This window comes from Varanus komodoensis, unplaced genomic scaffold (assembly GCF_004798865.1).
Source record: "Varanus komodoensis strain SLA01 unplaced genomic scaffold, ASM479886v1 scaffold5, whole genome shotgun sequence".
Lineage (NCBI taxonomy): Eukaryota > Metazoa > Chordata > Lepidosauria > Squamata > Varanidae > Varanus > Varanus komodoensis.
The window spans coordinates 30207441-30226979 of record NW_025336087.1 but is presented as its reverse complement, the minus strand read 5'-3'; the positions used below and the strand labels follow the sequence as shown (position 1 = coordinate 30226979).

General features: G+C 40.9%; 1 protein-coding gene across 3 annotated transcripts in view; it reads right to left on the bottom strand.

Annotated features, from left to right (window-relative positions):
* Window positions 1-6766: 6766 nt before the first annotated feature.
* YTHDC2 (YTH domain containing 2) overlaps window positions 6767-19539 on the bottom strand; it is a 66718-nt gene continuing 53945 nt past the window's right edge. Inside the window, exons 31-33 of one of the 3 annotated variants that reach the window (XR_006416246.1) lie at window positions 13067-13185; window positions 8745-8810; window positions 6767-7012 (exon numbers count right to left, since the gene is read on the bottom strand). The gene's annotated coding sequence lies outside the window, so the exon portion shown is untranslated. Of the gene's footprint in view, window positions 7013-7949; window positions 8811-11498; window positions 13186-19539 lie in introns of those variants that run through there. The other 2 variants (XR_006416245.1, XM_044445928.1) reach the window with 2 other exon arrangements.

Below are 19539 nucleotides of genomic sequence, written 5' to 3'. Positions count from 1 at the left end.
TGGGAGCTCCTGCACCTCAGCTGCTGCATCAACGTCTGCTGGATCCCAGAATCCCTTCTGGCTCCAGCTCCTGCCCTTGAGGAATTCCAGGGACTGCTCCAGAGAGCCCTAGCTGCTCCTCTGCTGGAAGGCAGGCGGCTGTAGCCTCACCCCTTGCATCTGGCTGTGTCTGGGGTCCACTGTCATTGGAAGAATCCTCCTCCAGGCACTAAATTGATAGCACTAAAGGAAGTGGAAAACCCTGAGGAAAAGTCCAGTGTGTGGGGGTGGGCAAAAGGAGGTTTGTAGGGACAAGGCTTGCCTCCCTGCACTGGCAGTTTCCCCAAGTTTTGAAGTGCCACTTGCAGCTAGCAGAGAGTGAGGAAGCTTTTCTTAGTTTCCCCCATATGTTCCTTGGGATACCTGGGAAAGGTAGTTACTTGCTAGCCCCTTGGCTAGATTCTCAAGCCTTTCGGCCAGTCTTGACAAGGTCCTTTAATCTGACTATGGGTTTGGATAGCACAGTAAGCCATGCTGGGTTTATTAAACCCTAGTATAAGTCATGGCTAGTTAGGCTGAGCTTATAAACCACCCAACAGGAAGAGGGCTGGTTTTAGACAGCATGTTAAATGAATGTGGTTTATAAACCACCATGGTTAAGAAAGCACCATGTCTCAGTATGCTGTGCGAACCCAGTCATTGCCATTGCCCAGATAGTAGATTTGAAAACTTCTTGGAAAACTTCTAATTCATCTTCTAAAATGAACACACAGGCCCAGTATAATCATTCTTTGACCTCTCAAGCATCCAGAAGCCAAGCAGTCCACATTTAAATAAAGGAACTGAATTTTCTTTTATGGAACCACTTTTGTAAAAGGAGACAAAGTTCTTAGTATGTGTGTTTGGAGTCATATAACACCCTTATACAATTCATGTTGGTCTTTACTAAGATTTAAGTCACTAGAATTCAAAATAGTGCTCTCAAGGTTCATATCATCCTTCTGTTATAAAGTGGTATACATTCCTTTAGCGGATCCAGTTATTTTCCTAATTAAACAGTCTTCTCTTGTTTTGAAATGTCATCTTCTCAGAAACGTTCCCCAGAAATTGTGAGCAGCAAACAATTCTATTCAAAAACTGAAGTGACAAAATAACCTATTCTGGGTGGCACCACACTCAGACCAAAACACTTTCTGCTAGAAGATGGAGGGTAAGCCACAGTACCTGAATCTGGCCCTTTGCCACGGCATTTTGTGCTTCATGAAATATAAATCAGCTAAGAGAAAGTGTGCAGACAAATTGGAAAGCATTCAGGAGGAACTCTATGAGAATAATAAAAAGTTTAGAAGACAAGTTATACAACACAAAGCTAAAGAAACCAGTTTTATTTGCAATAGAAGGTGAAAGGGGCATATTGACAGATTTCAAATATTTAAAAGGACATCAGATAGAGGAAGAAGGACAGTGAGGAGCAAGGAGTTGAATCTGCAGAAAAGTAGACAGAGGTTAAATGCCAGGAAAATCTTCCTAAGTGAATGAACAGCTCTGTCAAAGAATCAGGACCTTTAAAATGCAACTCAACTGTGTTTCATATTCTCTTTTCAGAAAAGATATATTTTAATAGCTGCTTGAAAGAAGCATATATTATTTTAAATTAGATTTTAAAGATCTTTTATTTCATTATAAAACTTCACAAAACAGGCAATAACCAGTATTGCTGATGCATTTCAAACCCTACCATCCTTTAATATTGCAAACTAAAGACTGAGCTCAGAAACAATGGACTTCTGTGCATTGTTTTTGCTGTGTTTACATAATACGTAAATGGAAGCCATGTTTTCTAGAAAGTCAACAAAGCCAGTCTTTTTTGAAAATGGTAATCATTGTATCAGAGATACATCAGATATGTTTCTAAAAACAAAATATATCAACCTAAACAATGTCAGCTTGGACACAGAAGTAGACAGAAACAGAAACCCAAGTCGGTCTACCTGTTGCCCAATTTTCTTCCAGGAGGTAAGTACCCCAGACTCAATAGCCCTTCCTAAGAGTCTGGAGATGAGACGTGGGTTCTAGTATGCTTTATTCAGGTGCACAGTGAACAAAGCGGAGCACAAAATAATTCAGGAAAATTCAAATCGTACTCCCTGAACAAACAACTTACAGGTCTTTTGATACCTTTCTTCAACAACTGTTCCCATACTTCTCATCAAAGACTCCCAAAGGCCAATAGTTGTATTCCTTTCATATTGCCATAAATCTTCTTATCTTGGTCATACACCAGTGGTTTTCTTCCTGTGGTTTTCTTCCCATGCAGTCATGCTCTAATGATCATTTCCATGCTTAAATCAGATAAAACTGATCTATGGTACAATTTAGTTTGGCTATAATTCATCTTGCTAGAGTTCATCCTTAGTTTACCAGGAAGTCCTCCCCCAAGGGGGCTCCAGCCCTAATTCAGGCCAAAATTCTGGAATCAACTTTCCAACTAGAAGGTCTGCAAAGAACAAGTAACATGAAAACTCATTCATGACTAAAAGATCCCATGTTTTACCAAACCAAGTAGTGACAAATCACCTGTCCATCTTGTAATCTTTTGACATTTAGCAAAGATTAATCATATGCAGCCCCTTCTCCTGGTTTCTGTATCCAGGCTACTGAGTGAGGCTGCGGTAGGCTCTAAAATGATTATGCCACTTGGGGATTCCCAAATTTTTCAGACCCATGGGCACATCTGGTAATTTGAAATACTACTGTGGGCACCACCACAAAATGTCTTTCAGGCAGGAAGTGTCTAGAAGGAAACTGGCTGCCATGGAGGCTTAGCTAGTCAGAGGTGACCTGAAGAAGGGCACGAGGGTGGAGAAATAGTGAGGCTTGAGGCTGGAAGGGAGGGGAGCTAAGGGAGAGAAAGAGAAAAAGCTAGAGAATGAGAGGGGAGGGAGAGGGAGACAGGTAAATGCTCATGTGTGTAGAAGTTCAGGCAGGGACAGAAAGCAACTTTTTCCTTCTCTGTCTGTCTGCCACCATTTGATGTGCAGCAGGGACAGGGATGGGAAGGAGAACTTGGAATGCTAATATTTTAAATGAAAATCTTGAAAAACATTAAGCTTCAGGTGGCCAGGAGTACAGAGCTTTACAGAAGCTGTTGGCGGTCTGTGTATTACAGACCCTGATGTGACCACTAATCAACATGGAAACATGGAATAACTGGCATTCCACTAGCTCACATTCTGTACTGTAATTTACACATAAGTAATCCTATGACATAGCCCTTTTACACTGTTGTCACAAAGTTCCTAGTCTAGAACATTCCCAAATGGCAGCTTCCTGCCTTTTACAGTTTTTATTATAAACCAAAACATGCTCAGATACCCCAAAATCTCCATAGGAATTGTTTTATGGAATATGTTTATAATAAAAATAGGGTATAAAAGGTGCAGCACAGATCATCTTCATCTCATTTGAAAGCTGAGATTCTTAACTAAATCATCTAACAAACAAAATTACAATCCATTGAAGGAAAACTCTATTATGATTTTTTAAAATTTTGTAGTCCAAACTACTGTTAATGCAGAGAAAGGGGCATTTTCTTGTTTTCATAGCCTCAAGAAGGATTAAAACTAAGATTGCCTGTACTTGCTGAGCGCTGAAAGCCATTCTGACATTGATTGAAACCTCCTTGGGGAAAATTTCATCCAGAACAAAAACTTTTCACATGCAGCATTTTTCTTGCCTCAAGCAATTTTATCTGGGGTAAAAAATGACCCAAAATATGAGTAATGCTTATTTTTGTTAATGCTGGATTTTACTACAGTGGAGTATTCTATTAAGCATCCTTTGGATTTTGAGCATGACTACCAAAAGTTGCTGTCTGTCCCACTAACTGGACATTTTTGCAGCGGCACCTGGGATTTTGCAGCTAGCTGGAGTAAGATGCCATTTTGCTGTTACTTTCAAGGAGATTTCCCTGATCTTATCTGAGGAAAATACAAGTCATGTTGAAGACGATCTTTTAGCTCACATCCTTGCCTTTATTTGTTCACATCTGGCAAAGTAAAGCAGTGTTTTTGGCCACACACAACTCTTAATATTCATACTTGAGTAAGTAATGAAATCAATCTGTAACTTGGTTCTGAGTATCCTTAGGAGCAGATGATCAACCAATCAATTAATAAGAGATGGCTCTGTCTGGGAATATCATCACCACCACCACCACCACCACCACTCTATACATCTATATCCTGGTCCCCCCCCCCCCCCCCCGCCCTCTTGCAAGTCCTCCTCCTCTCAGCTTTATCCTCAGAACAATCCAGGGTAATAGGTTAGGCGAAGAGTCAGTGATTGACTCCACGTCATCCAGCAGGCTTCATGGTCAAGGGGGAACTAGAGCCCAAACTAGAACTCAAAGGGGAACTAGAACCCAAAACTCCTGCATCTCAGTCCAGCATTCTAACTAGTACACTGCTCATATTTAGCATGTGAGAGAGGGCTTGCTTCCCCAAAATCAACTTTGCTTCCTCTCCCTCTCTCCTCATATTGCATTTTTCCCTCATACCACTTTTGAGAGGGGGGACCTTCAAACACTATGGGATACCAGGTGCAAACACACACAGGAAATGAAGGGAAGGAAAATGAGAGAGCAGCACAAACACTAATTACAGACCATCCACACTGCCCCTGACACCCTGGGTCACACTGGCCACCTCAGATGCAAAAACAACAAAAATCAGCTAACCTAACACTAATGCAGAATACAATACCACACATGGTCTTCTCTCCAGCAAGATAGCACAGCGTTCTTTGGCAAAGTCACCAGCGGCAATAAGGAACCTCTCCTAGGAGAGGAACTCAAGCTGTTTGAGCTCCCTTCTTTGATTTCCCTTAGATCAATCAGATGACTCCTAGGGTGACATTGCATGACATATTCCAGGTGAGAATTCTATGCCCTTATTGCCCCCAAATCTCCTTTATCAAGGGGAGTGTGAATTCTCTTCCCCTTGATTAGAAAGTACAATATCTAAAGTTTTGCACTTCAAGCCCTGTCTGGCCCTCCCACGGTCTTGATGCCTCATTCTCCTTGAATCGTCTCTGATCCAGGTAGTCTCTTTTCCAGGCTAGGAATTTGGCAACATCCCAGGGCTTCCTTCATTACACAGTAATTCTGTTCCTCTTCATTTTTGAACAAGGCCAGATTAACAGAGATGCATCAGATCTACATCTTTCAAAAGAATAGCCAATAAGTGCCTATGACACACTTAAACACAATTATGGTGCAATCCTATGCCTGTTGTGAGATAACAGAGAAAAGTCCTACAACTTCTAGAAGTTTCCAGCTGATTGGGGAAAGTTGGAAGTTCTAGGGCTTGTACTTTTCTAAGCAGGCATCCTTTGAAAGCAGCCTATAGTCCCTAGGCAGTTTCATAGGGGAGGGAGCATAAAATCCCATTGACTTCCCCCTTCAGGAAGGACTCTAGGTATAGCTATGGCTTTGGAGGAGAAAACTCCCACTTGGAATCCTCTACTCTTCAGGATTTAGCTCCTGAGATAGGTGGTACCACCTTGGAAGAGAATGAGGTGGGAAGAAGGAAAGTGGTCGTGCTTGTGTGTGGGAGGGGATAAAGAAGGAAAAGTGTGGATATGCCAGACCTACAGTCCTCTCAGTTCCCCTCCCGGCCCCCAGGAAGGTGAGCAATGTAGATTGGCTCAGGGGCTCATCCAAATGCCACAAAGGAGGAAAGAGACGTGAAACTTACAAGGAGCCTTTAGTTTACCAGCCGTCAGTTTTACTGAATTATGCCCTTAGGCTGCAATTTTATGTGCACTTATCTGGGCTAACCATCCAGTAGACATCCACAGAATTTCACCATCAGCATAGCACTCACATTAGCAATGGCTGCACTATGTAAGGGAAGAAATTCATTTTCAAAACAGCTCTGTTTTGAATTGCAAATGGAAACTAAACTCTCAGTTTGAAAAAGGTGTTTAGCTCCTGCCCAACAAATGAGTTAGAACTTGATGTGTTTTTTGGCAGCCAGGGGTGGGGGGTCATTTTAAAATAGCAGCTACTCCTTTTTCTAGTTCAATCAGATGGCACTCAGCTCTGAACATGTGGGGCCAAGTTGTTTGGGGCCAGAGTAAATGCAATGAAAGTCATGTGATTTGCTATGTGTTATGTTATGTTAGTCACGAATTCATGCCCAGCCCATCACAACCCCATGGACAGCATTTGTCCAGTCTCTCCTGTCCTCCACCGTCCCCTCGAATCCACCTAAGCTCACACCGACTGCTTCAGTGACTCCATCTAGACTCCTTGCTATGCACTAGGGAGTACCTAAACTGTACCATTGCCTACATTTTCCTGATCTATCCAGGTATTCTTTTTCCAAATGGGCTGATGTAGGGCTTCAAGTCCCAAAAGCCCCTCTTCTCATGGCCAATGCTCAGGAAAGTTGGGAATTAAAATCCTAAACACCTGTGTATCTACATTCTGACCAGCCCTGCTCTAGTTGATAGCCATCACCTTATCCTGAAAATGCCATAGTTTTAACTGTGTACCATATGATTTTTAAATGGTACCTATTTGAAAGAGTGAATCTTGCTGCAGAGGAATACCAGAAAATTGCATCTGGAAATTATTATTAAGATATAAACCCTATTATTCCTACAGTAAACATATATGAGAGAGAGAGAGAGAGAGAGAGAGTTCTATGAAATGTAGCCCTGAAAAGAGGCACCATTATTTATTTTATATCTATATCACCCAACAGCTGGAGTTCTCTGGGCAGTTTATAACACTTCATAAAACAGACAATACAAATAAAACACCATAAGAATTGCTACATTTGTTTTTGATCTTTTGGTACATGAAATGAAAAAGTATCTCAGAGTGAAAATCAAATGGAATTGAAGAATTAAAAAATTTCAGAATTGAAAAACATCAGAATTGGAAAAGATTTAAACATTTTAAAAAACCTGAGAATGATGAGTTGTTGCTTTTGGTTTTTCATTCGTAGTAAAGTTCTTTTCCAATCTGGAAAGGAAACAAAATGTTAGCATTTGCTATTTTGAGGAAGAACAGATTCCCATTACTAAACTTCTGGGAAACTTCCGCCAATCAGAATAGGAAGTATGCATTACAAGGACCAAACACCTGGAAGGCCAATCACATAAGCACCTCATATTTTCCCAATCAAAATATTAGCTAATATTCTCTGCTGCTATATGGGGGTCAGTATTCTCAAGTACTTTTGTTCCTTTCCACCCTCTATCTGCAGTGAACCCTTTTCAAATCCTTACCATGCCTGCAGTCTGATATATACCTAAGACTAAATCGCATTAAACTCAGTAGAGCTTACTTCCGACCTGCACAGGATTAATTCTTGATGGATTAAACCTAAAAAGATTTATAAAAAAGAAAAAGCTGACACAATGTAGCAGAAACAATCTGGAAAAAGTGACAAAGTGCAACTTTAACCCAGATCTACATCTCTATCTTTTGTCGGCATGGCCCTACATGGCCCCTTGGCTGAACAGTTAAAGCGCCAGTGGTGCTCACCTTGCATATATTCATATCTATCATTGATGTTGCAATGTTTGGCATGCATGTCATGCTTTCAGAGTAGATAATATGTCTTAACATTACCTTCCGCCTAAGCTAAGTCAAACTGGAAAATCTACTGTGACTCTCAGCTTAAGGCAATCATTCGTAAAAAAGAACAAGCTACCAGTAGCACTCTGGAGATCAGACTTGCACTGCTTTGCTTGTCCAAGCCATCTGTGTATGGGAGAGCCATTATTATTTAGTTATTAGTCATTAGTTATTAAATAAAGCTATCTGTGTGTCAGTTATTGATAATCCCCAAGGCTTCATCCAACTGTCCTTTTCTCACACATGATTAGCAGATCTGAATGAAAAGAGTGAAATGCTCCATTACTCCAGTGTTGTACAGAAATAATATCATTGTGTGTGTGTGTGTGTGTGTGTGTGTGTGTGCGCGCCCGCATGTGTGTGCATGAGAGAATGAGAGAGAAAGAGAAGCTGATAAATTGGATTCTGATTATCCAGCCATTAATCACCACTATATCCGTTTATTAGGCATTAAGATGATGTTATACTTGAACTGTTTGCAAAGATTATGGCCAGAACTGCAACAGAGGTTTCTCTGAAGATACTGATATTTCTTGTTACTCTTCTTTATTCTACTTCCTTTCATCTCACCCAAATATACACTTAGCCACTATTTCATTTGGGCATATTTTCCATTTCTAAATAAATATATTTTTCCATGAGCCAGAAATTGGGTACGCACAGCCCTTCAGATGTTAGTAGACTACTGAAACTTCCATCAGTCACAGCAAGCAAACCCAAAGATGAGGGCAGATGCAGTTGCAGTTAAGCAACATCCAGAAGGCCATGTGGTCCCCATGCTGGCAGTCAGCTTGGCCATGAATCCTCGTTAAGGAGATTCCTGTCTCTGTGAAGGGAGGTAGGAAGCTTAGACTTTTCATAATTAACCTTATATCATTCTTCCTTCTTTTTCTCCAGTCTGATCTACTTATCTCTGGATCAGAGAATATAATAAAAGAAAATGGTTACTAATACTTTACTTCTTGATTTTGAAAGAGTTCTAGTCTTAAGTCTAGTTTCAACACTTTGGTTTCATGATGGGTGCCTTAGGTTCTCTGGACTGTAAACTGTAAATGAGCCATAAGCTCTGGGAGATCTGACACATTTCATACTTGCCCCAGGTATCCAGATTCACCTGTCTGTAGTAGAGAAGGTGAGAGCTTTACCACCATCCAGAAGTTTATGCTCATTTAGGCTGTTTCTGCAACTCAAGAAGGCAGTTCAATTCAATTATAGGTTTAGTAGGAAACAGATATAATATATAATATACATAATATAGTCCTTGCAAAGCTAAATGTGATTTTTAAATATTTTTTCCTTAAGAATAAGAGACTAAGGATTAGACCCAGGATCTGTCTTTCATGGACAGAAGAACTCCTCACCTAGAACATTGTAAGGAATTTGTAATTTGTACAATTTGTAAACTCTCCCTCCCCCTCCCCCTCCCCCTATACACACACATAGGCCCCTGATGCAGCAGGATCTTCTGATTCTTTCCGTAACATTTTCAGAGAGAGCTGCAGCGGGGGAAAGAGAGTAGGGAAGCCCTCTTGCACTAGCCCAGTGACATGTGCTGAAACTGGATCCAACCGTATTCATCTAAATTAATGAAGATTACAAATGGTCAAATTGTTATAGCAGGCAAGGGATGAAATCTTCCCCAGAACAATTTGTCATGAGAGGATCACACAGATAATTATATAGTGGACAGGTGATTGTCCAAACAGAAAAACTGAATACAGTATAGAGAATCATTTCGATTGTGATTAAAGCATAATATGAGCAAATGAAAGAGGTAGCAACCCATGGCACACAAATCTGGTATTTGCTAATTTAGAGCCATGAAGAATCTTATGCTAATCATGTAAATCCTGCATTTGGCTCCTGGACATCATGCTTTCACACTCTAAGTAGAAATATCCTGAAGACATCCATTGGGATCCAGGTTGGGAAGCATGGCCAGTGTCGGACCAGCTGCGTGCACAAAATCTGTTCATTTAACCTTGACATGTTACATTGTAAGGTATGGTGAAGGCGCTTAAGCATTCGTGGGTCCATATTATGCCTATAGAAAGGCCATTTCAGAAGGGGGTCTGAACCAGGCCACTTTCCCTGTAAGGTGGAAGCATCAAAACCTTCTTAAACCCCAGAGGAAATTTAGGGAAAATATTATTATTTTTTGTAACGTCACCAGAGTTTGAGTATGGGCTCAAAACCGTTGCTATTTGTTTTTCGGCGCCAGGCTAAGACCTTTTTATTTAAAACTTATTTTAATTGTTAATTTATTGGTATTTATAGGATTTTAAATCTTTTAAGCCAAGATGCACTGGGTTTTAATATTTTTGTTGTATAATTGTTATATTTGCATATTTTGTTTTTGATGTGAGCTGCCCCGAGGCTTTGTTGCGATGGGGGCGGCATAAAAATGTTGTAAATAAATAAATAAATAAATAAATAAATAAATAAATAAATAACTTTTTGTGTGTGTCATGTAGATTATTACTATTTATTTTGTATCCGAAATGTTTTAGGTGTACAGATCATTAAACTAAACAGCTTGAGTGGAATGGGCTTCCTATTCAATCCCTCTATTTCTTGTGTACTGCCCTGGATGTTACCTTGCACCTCATTTGCACCAGGCACCAGGCCCATTTGGACTTATAGGGAGATTCCCTGGGTCCACAAACCTAACAGTTTGGAGAACAACCCTTGCCAAGGCATGATTGACAAGCCCCTCTGCTGCACGGAGACTGGTCATGCTACCAATAAGACTTCATGGCAGTTATTAGAAGCATCATAAAAACTTGATCTGCACTTCATATTCTGTGCATAGTATAGAGAAGACTTCATGTGGAATCTATTCACCCAGCCCCAGATGACTGGTAGAATGTATCAAGTGGTCCTTGGCTAAGATAAACGTCAGGTGTAGATCATCCTGGAGTACATTCCACAACTTCCATGTATTTAATTATCATATGCATTAATCTTTCTAAAACTTTTTTCTTTTGTCCTTTCACATCATTTTATCTGCTTGACCTTCTAAGTTTTTTCTATTACCACTCATGCAATTCATTCTGCTAGAAGGTGGTTATCTTAATGAATTGTAGACCTAAGGCATTTTGGAAATAATAAATAGAAGCATTTACACAGCAAACACGCACTCACACAAAGTTAGGAGCACATAATCATTCCCAATGTGATCTTTCATCAATTTAACATCATTGCTAATTTTTCACTAATGGAAAAATTGTTTTGATGCTGGGAGATTTCAACACTCACCAGGGTTACTTTAAGTTGACAAGAAAACTGTGTCAGTAGATAACTTTTTACATTCTACAAGTCATAACTTGGCTCTGTTCTTCAGGAAGAAGAGAGTCTGAACTTGAGGAAGGGGCTTGTTCAGCTAGGTTGTCAGACAATTTCATGATAATGTGTGGACTTCTTACAACTAAAAGCAGATAAAAATTATGTGCCCCAGAAACTAATGGAATATGATTCCTAATCATTTATTGTATTCCTGCATTAACTGTGCATAAAGCTGAAGGACATAGAATTCTATTGACACATGTAGCTCTTGGACATTTTGGATAAAGGGATATTTTGTTGTTCTGCCTACATTGGTCATACTTGTTAATGTACTGCATGTGGTCTTGGTGTGTATGTGCATGAAGACTGATATCCAGACATTCTAAGTTTACCTGTGTAGGGGCACGGGACAGTGTTCATTATAAATGGGTGAGAATAATCCCTGTACACTAAACCTAATGTTGGGTGTTGCTTTTTTGTCTTGGGTTTGTTGTTTTTTTGTTTTGTTTTGTTTTGTTTGTATTTTGAGGTCAGTCTTTCTGTAGATGAGCAGTCAGATCAAAATGCATCATGTTTCTCTCATCAGGTCCAATAAATGTTACATTCACCTTTTGGATTATGTTGCTGTCTACTCGGGATTTGGGGGGAGGGGGTCCTTTCCATTGCTCCCCAACAAGTACCTCCCCACCCCCAGTAAGAAGGAAAGACTGTGTATTCCAAGGAAGAAACATTTGTCTCAGAGAAAAGGAAATAGAGATTCTGCTTGAACAATAAGACATCTGAAAGTAGAATTTCTTCAGACTTGTCAAGCAGTATCTTCCCCTGCCCCTAATGTGCTGTGCATATAGAGTCTGAAGCCGCATGAGCACAGCTGCCCAAGGGCAGATAAAGTACATCAATGCTTCCCTTCTTCATGTACCTGCAGCTTTGTCTTCCATCCACACTTTAGGTTTCTCTATTCATGTGAAATCTGCCAGTTGATGTCACCCAGGAGTTACCAGAAAAAACTACAAGCGTACTTATTTGACAAATAACTCAGCTGGATACACTTTCTGCTTCACTGTGGCATAATAAACTAATCATTCTCTCTGGTTCTAGCATCTCTGCTTCTTGTGGTTGGTTTTGAGCTGTGGCAGATAGGTGCCTAAGTAGTCCATTGTCTGAATAATGGAAAAGTGTGTGTGTGTTTGGGAAACTCTGGGTAAGGTAGGCATTTGGTCTTATGAAAGCACCTCAACATGGCACAATCACATCTGACATTTGGGGAAATGAGATTCTGAGAATGTGTATTGCATGGGAATGAATCAAGGATATTTGACCGTCTTAAAATTGAGAGGGGAAAACATGGATGGGCAAATCATACTCCACTGAACCAGGACAGTGCTCATAGTCTAGTCATCCTAAAATTTCAGCGGTCTTCACAGATGTATGTCCACAAGTGTCTTATTTTTCTATTATTATTATTTATTACTACTACTACATTTCTATACTTCCCGTAGTTGAAGCTCTCTGAGAGTTTCACAACATTTTAAGTCACCCATCCAGATTTCAACGAGGTCTGAACCTGCTTAGTTTACAAGATTAGGCAGGATCAGACCCTTCAGGCTCTATATGATGGGATATGTCAGTACAGGCTACTGGGATGGAAGAACTGGCTGAAATAAGAAAGACAAGTAATGTGGGGAAAACCTCAGGTGATAACACTGCCTCAGCACCTGGTGGCAAGAATACATATATTTCTTTATTATGGCATTTCTGTATTTAGGGAACACATCATTGGCAAACAATAGAAGGAGAGGAACAGCTGAGGGAGGAGAATTGTGTATTTTAGCTTGAGACATCACTGTGAAGATCAAATCTATGAACCTTACCAGAGGAGGCAAGAATACGAAACTCATCTGCTCAGAAAATAAGCAGAAGAATTCTGGACTACATGGCTGAAGACTACAGGTAGAAGAGTGATGGTATTTTGAATGCTCCAGCAGTTGAAAGTCAATGCCCTTCACACAGTAAGCGATTGCATCAGAAAGAGATTTGGCATTGTTATCTCCCCAACACGCCTACTGTGTGCAGGGAAACTTTAAACTGTAGTCAGAACTATAACTCCCATGTTTACTCCTGGTTCTTTACTGCTACAATCTAAAATCCTACCTTCTTTTCTGCTGAAGATGGGTTTAGTTGACCAACTGCAACGAAGTACTAAAATGGACTGTACTCCCTTTGACTGCAGAGGCACGGCCATTTTTCTCAGTATTACCTTCCACATCTTGCTGAAAGAAGAAAACGAACACAGGAAGCAGACTGAGTCAGAAGCTACTTTCCAACATGTCAGTATTTTATTTGCAGAGAATGGCTGATTTTCTTTTTTACAGAACATAGCTGAGCATTCAAAAATGTAATTCCACAGCTTCAGTGTGAAATGGCTCTGCCTAATTGACAATCTAGGAACTCTGCAACCTAACAGGGAGTTTCTCTACTCCAGGCTGTTAATTTTCTGCTAATACAATGTACCTACTTTTGATCAGAGTGCTACATCAGGGACTTCTCCCATTCTGCTTTTCTATTGCATAACTACTAGCTGTGCTGTAGCAGAATAGGAAAGTACAAGAGGATATTGCACCTTCCTTCCTGTTCATCAGTAAATGCAGCATTTTCCCTGTTGGTTTGTCACCAAAACAGAACTGGCATTCCCTGATATAAAACACCCAACTTATTTAACTTTGCTTTATTCTGAAAACAGGGGTGGGAGGGGAAAGTATATGGACGTATTTCCTGAGAAGAACAATAAACTTCTCTATGTAAGCATCCTGCAGGCCCTGTCATTTATGAATGTGTTACAGAGAATAATAGGAAAATGCACATGGTACGAATTCGCACACCAGCCCAGGCAGGTGTGGTAATGCAATGTGGTTTCAGCACTCAACTCCCTTGGGCCATTGCCAGGATTCCCTCATTTTAGCAGGGCCCTCTGACATATTTCCCATGATGCCTTGGAACAATGCTACATGGCAGCAGCGCATTGGCAGAGCATCACTGGGAGGCAATGGGGCATGGCAGAGTATCAGTGCTCGGCTGCCAGCAACTCAGCGGTTGCTAGGCAGACCAGACCAGCAAAAAATGGCAGCTGGACCCGCCCCTGCAGCGATTGCCGTTCCCACCGCCAAACTCACTGGTGTAAACGGGAACTGTGCAAAGACATTGTAACTGGTATCACCAATCATGACAAGTGATGGTGCTGTGCAAAAACCTTAAAACAGGCTGTTGATTCTCCATGCAGATTCACAGTAACCAAGCAGACTGTATTTCACCATGCTTGCTGTATTCACACACAGCGACAAGCAATTTCTGGTATGGCTTGTCATTGTGTATGAATTCAGCCACCATGTATTCAGAGTGAAAGGTGATGGCTCATCAGCTGCAGAGCAAGCTCTTCTTAAGCATCTACAATACAACCAATACAAGTTTCTGCTCCCACTTCCCATCTTGTAGTACTCAGGGTTTCCCTTTAGGTTTCAGAAGTTTTTGTAATTCCACTTTTATTATTCTACAGATGTCATGCCAGAGTCTTTCCCAGATGATAGCAATTGCTTTACACATTTAAAAAGCAGAGTTGTAAGAGGGTCGGTTGTCTTTATCCTCTGCAAAGCCAGGATGACAGATGGTGTCATTCTAAGTAGTCATCAAAGCCCCCTTGCACGCACACAATCACACACCCCCCATCAACAAGTTCCCTTCCAGCAAAGCACTGAAAGAAAGGGGATAAATTTCTGGAGGTCAAGGCCACTATGTAAGAAGTGACAGAAGAGGGCAAGTTAAGAGTCCCACACAAAGGGCTCAGTTGTCACTTCTCTTATTTATCTGTCAGAACCATTTCATTTCCATCTGTGGAAATGCCTCTCTCTCTCTCTCTTTCTCTTTCTCTCTCTCCCCCCCCACCCCAATCTAATCTAATCTAACAGCCAATGCTGAAACGGCTTCTTCCCATAAACTGTAATGCCTTCAGACTGTAGACCCTTGCAGGAGAGCACTGAAAGCAGCAGGAAAGAACTTGAACTCCCCCATACACCTTTAAAATGTGTGCTGACAGGACAAAGAATTAAAGGAGAATTTCAATAACATCAAGCTGCTACACCCACATAGTTGCTGGGTGGAACTGAGTATGACATCACAGAGAGCCAATCAGAAAGGTTCACTTACATGCAATTAATAACAGAATAATGGCTTCAATTTATTTGTGTCAGTCTCCTACTAAACCCTGCCACAATTACTAGTCTATGTGCACACTTTCTCCAAAGAAGAAAATTTATTAAGATCATTGTTGAAATGAATATCTAATGTATTAAAAAACCCAGCCATGTTCCAATAGATCAGATACCTGACAAAGGCAGTTAATCTTTATGATCAGTGGGCATTTTGTGCATTTCTAACTAGAACATATTTTCCACAAACAGTAGATCACATTTTAATTATTACAGAATGCTGACACGCTATTTTTGTCCTTAGATTTAGTAAAACTAGTTTGCATGCTGTTCTCTTTAGTGTTGGCTTTTTCCCCTGCCATTTCTGCTTTTGAATTCCCAACAACAAGCTCAGACAAAAAGCTTTTTGTCCAAATAATTGACAGAAGATTGCCCCATTGAAATAGACAATTTTCACATTGCTGATTTTCAGAGATAAATGGTGCTGTGAAGCCAAGGGGCTGCCTTTGACTTTCAAACTATCTGCTGCCTCAGCTGAACTGTAAATTGAACAGAATTTGCAGAGCAGAGCTTCTTTATTGATAAGGGCCTATTTTGGTAAGGATTAAGCTTCATCACAGAAAAGCAGAAACATGCCAAAAGTCTGAATGCTTCTTCAAACCTGCTTTGGACTCTCCTTCACCTTCTTAAGTCATCTCTGTATATAACAATACAACCTACTTAAGGACTATTAAAATATGAAAACACCCCTGCACAGAAAGAATAGCCTGCAGAAAGGATATTGCCAATTAATTGAATGCCAATTAATATCTTTGTTCACTTATATATCAATGGTATTTTCTGGAAAAATTGATGGAACACCAATGGCATTTCCAAATACACAAACAGAATGCCTGTATACATGAAGCAACTGGACTTGTCCAACATAATAATCCATTGACTGGGCTTGGCCAAGATAGTAGCTTACACCCAAGGGCTGAATGAGGGCTGTCACTGAAACATAGTTTCCTGTTGAAATGCGTGTTATCATGTCGTCTGAATCTAGCCAATATACCAAACTATGGTAAACAAACCCACAGGCTCTTTTAATAGGTTTTTCTGGTTAACAAGATTCAGATCCCATGGAAACAGGAATGAAACAGAACCAGATAACTCCTGTTTCAATAACAACTCACCATTCAATGGCAGCTCACACTCACCCCATACTCAGCCTTTGAATGTGGGTTCTCATGTTGTCTGAATCCAATCATCATGGGTAATAAGTTGTCATGTTGTGCAAAGTCAGAGTACTTCCCATAGGGTTACTTGTTTTTCCCTAACTACCCATCCTGGCAAGCCATGGTTTTTTGAATCATGATGGGTTGTCCTGTTATCTAAGCCACCAATCCTATCATAAGTTGCAGGAAGCAACTTGCAAGCCATTTGGCAGAAGTAGTTAAAAACCTTACTGCTCTTGCCAAGCACACCTAGGCTGTCTCCAGTGACTATCTCCACAAGGTGCCTAAACAGTACTTTTGAACAACGGTCACTGTTTCACTCTCCCCTCCTCTGATCACAACATCTCCTGCAGTTCCAATGATGTCCTTTTCCCACACCTTTGATACTCATTTTTCATGATCTCTGAAAGCTAGCCAGAGACAACCCCTCCAAAGTGCCCAAGTGGTGTATTGGAGTGGCCATCACTGGTTTGCCACTTTTGCTTTAGCACTAGAAACGTGCACAAATGTTTTGTTTAAGTTTTTAAATTATTATTATTTGGTTGGTCATTTGGAGCTGTACAAGTGCAAAACTCCAACTGCCCAAAATGTGTAGCCTTGCCTGATCAATGTCCTGGCAATGCCTGTTCCCAAATTTCAAATACATTGCTTTGCTTTCCCTTGACAACTGTCAAGCAGTGAGCAAGCCATACATGAGATCTTTGGTTATGAAATGGGGCAGTGACTACATCACACCCATCACAGTGAGATGCTCCAGGTTTTAAAGTTTTAAAGCTGGACCAGACAGTTCTCAGGCTCCTCCACCTTTTCCTAAGCCTCTAGGTGCATTGGAAAGTGTAAAGGTTCAGGCCAGCCCATTTACATGAGGAGTTACTTTTGACAAAACTAAGGGCATTCCTTTAAAAGACATACACAATAGTGGTGAACCAGTGAGAGCAATTCCAATGTGCTGCTTTGGCACTTTAGAGGGGCTGACAATGATTTTCACTTCAGAGGAACTGAGAGGAACTGTAGCAACTGCAAATGGGATAGTGATTAACAGTGGGGTTAGAGTGAACCGGTAATGATCACTCCAAAATACTGCTTGGGTACTTGGTGGAGTGATAGTCTACTTTTATGAATCAGAGTCGGAATAAATGGTGATGTCTCCCAATGAAGGTGGGTAAATAGTAGGTCCCTACAAGGATCTGTTATAGAACTCATGCTTTTCAACTTATTCATATTTGATCTGAAATTAGGAGTGAGCAGATAAGCAGCCAAGTTTGCTGATGACACCAAATTACTAAGGATGGTTAAAACAAAAAATGGATTGTGAGGAGTTCCAAAGAGATATGGATCTACCTGCATTTTTTACTTTCTTTGGGGGCAAGACTGTGGTCACCTACACTTCAAGATTCTCCAGTGATGAGTTGAAAGGTCCTCACTCAAGCACTTCAGTAATCATGGGATTGTTGGGTCACTTCATTTGATCACTGCAGGGCAGCATGTTTTATTAAGGTGATCATTTTGAATATTCAGACCCCAGTAGGGAGTTGCCATGGTTTGCTGTGTTGCCTAAATCCAGGAAGCCTGGCTTGTTGGAAGGGAAACAAGAGGTCATGGATTATAGGTTGATTATGACTATATGTCAAGCTGCCACTGGGGTCTGAATAGGCAACCTGCTACTTGTGGGTGCCTCAGCCCAGGGTGGGCTGCCACAATTGTGTTAACCAGGTCATTTTGTGGCCTTGGACAACTCACTCTTAGAGATCCACCAGCTGCAACATGGTGGTCTAGCTGACTGAAGTGTTATAAAGGTTTTCAAGAATGCACGCAAATTTCTTTCAGCCCTTAGCATTTATGTGTTAGTCTAATAGGTTATTGATATCAAATATGTTAATAGCAAGCTAAATAAATAAGCAATCTCCGTTTACAAAAATCTATGGTTAGGTCATTACCTGATCTTAACTACAGCTGATTTCACAACTGGAATTTCTCCCTCCATATCCTTGAATATCAAGGCTGCAATCCTATGCACATTTTGTGGGAACCACTGGACATAGTGGGAGTTACTCCTGAGTAAACATCCAGTAGATTGCAGTGTAAGCTATCCACACTATGGGGATAAGCTTCCAAGAACCTGTTGTAAGTCTGAAATTTGCATAGATAATTATCAGTTGTAAAGAAACAAGTTCCAGATTGACAGGACTTACTAAAGATCCTGGTTCTTCTGTTTTGGCCAAATTCTCAACAAAAATATAAAACCAGTGCCACCAAATTTCAGGAAGGGGCACATGGGAATTAAAGCGCCTCCATACAAAACTAAAAACAGAAACCTTCCACACAGAAAACTCAATTACAGAAGGATGCATTTTTGTCCCACTTTCTATGTGCAGAGCATAATGTTTTTGCACAAACATATATTTGTTCAATCATCTTAGTCTTTACTCCAGTCTGAAATGGTACAGCCAGCATTCACTCAGTGCTGAAGTAATCCCCAGGTTCTGGCTGTAGATACCCAAGCCGCTGTGTTTGAGGATAAAGGTGAAATAGAGGCCTGCCTGAGCTGGGCGAGAGTGAAACTTCAGCAGCAACAGTGGAGCTCATCAAGAGCAAACTATTAAGTTATGGGATGCAGCAGAATGAGGGGAGGTAATAAAGAGAGCTTGGGAGGAAATAAATTGCTGTAAACCTAAGCCTTCCTTGAGGCGGTTCCACAACCTGGGAGCAGACAGCAAAAGGTCACCAGTAAATACACACCTGAAGGTGGTGGTTTTGAAAGAAGTTTTTTCCCCCCAGAAGATCTAGCTGGATTGTATGGGAGAAGGCAGTCTCCCAGTGTTGTTGCAGCTGCTGAAGTTGGGGCAAGGGAAACAGCTGCACTGCTCAATGTGCTGAAATTGTGCCACTGCCTTAAGTTTTACTTTGTGATGCTTTTCCAGACATTAGTATGTTGTTCTATTACATGAGGACCTCTTTGGATGCAGCCACATGGAGGAATTGCCATTCATCCTGATTCTCCCACGGATATAACATCCACTGCTTAGCAATGATTTTTCACAGTACCATCATAGCTGAGCAAAGACACACCAAGTGAGACTTCCTGCGCTCTATGTGGCTGCAGTGAGAAGGCTGGATATTGTTCCCCTTGTTGCATGCTGTAGAAACATCTGAGAAACTTACTGTTGGGACTGAGAGATGCCATCCTATCTTGCACTTAACTGAAGTG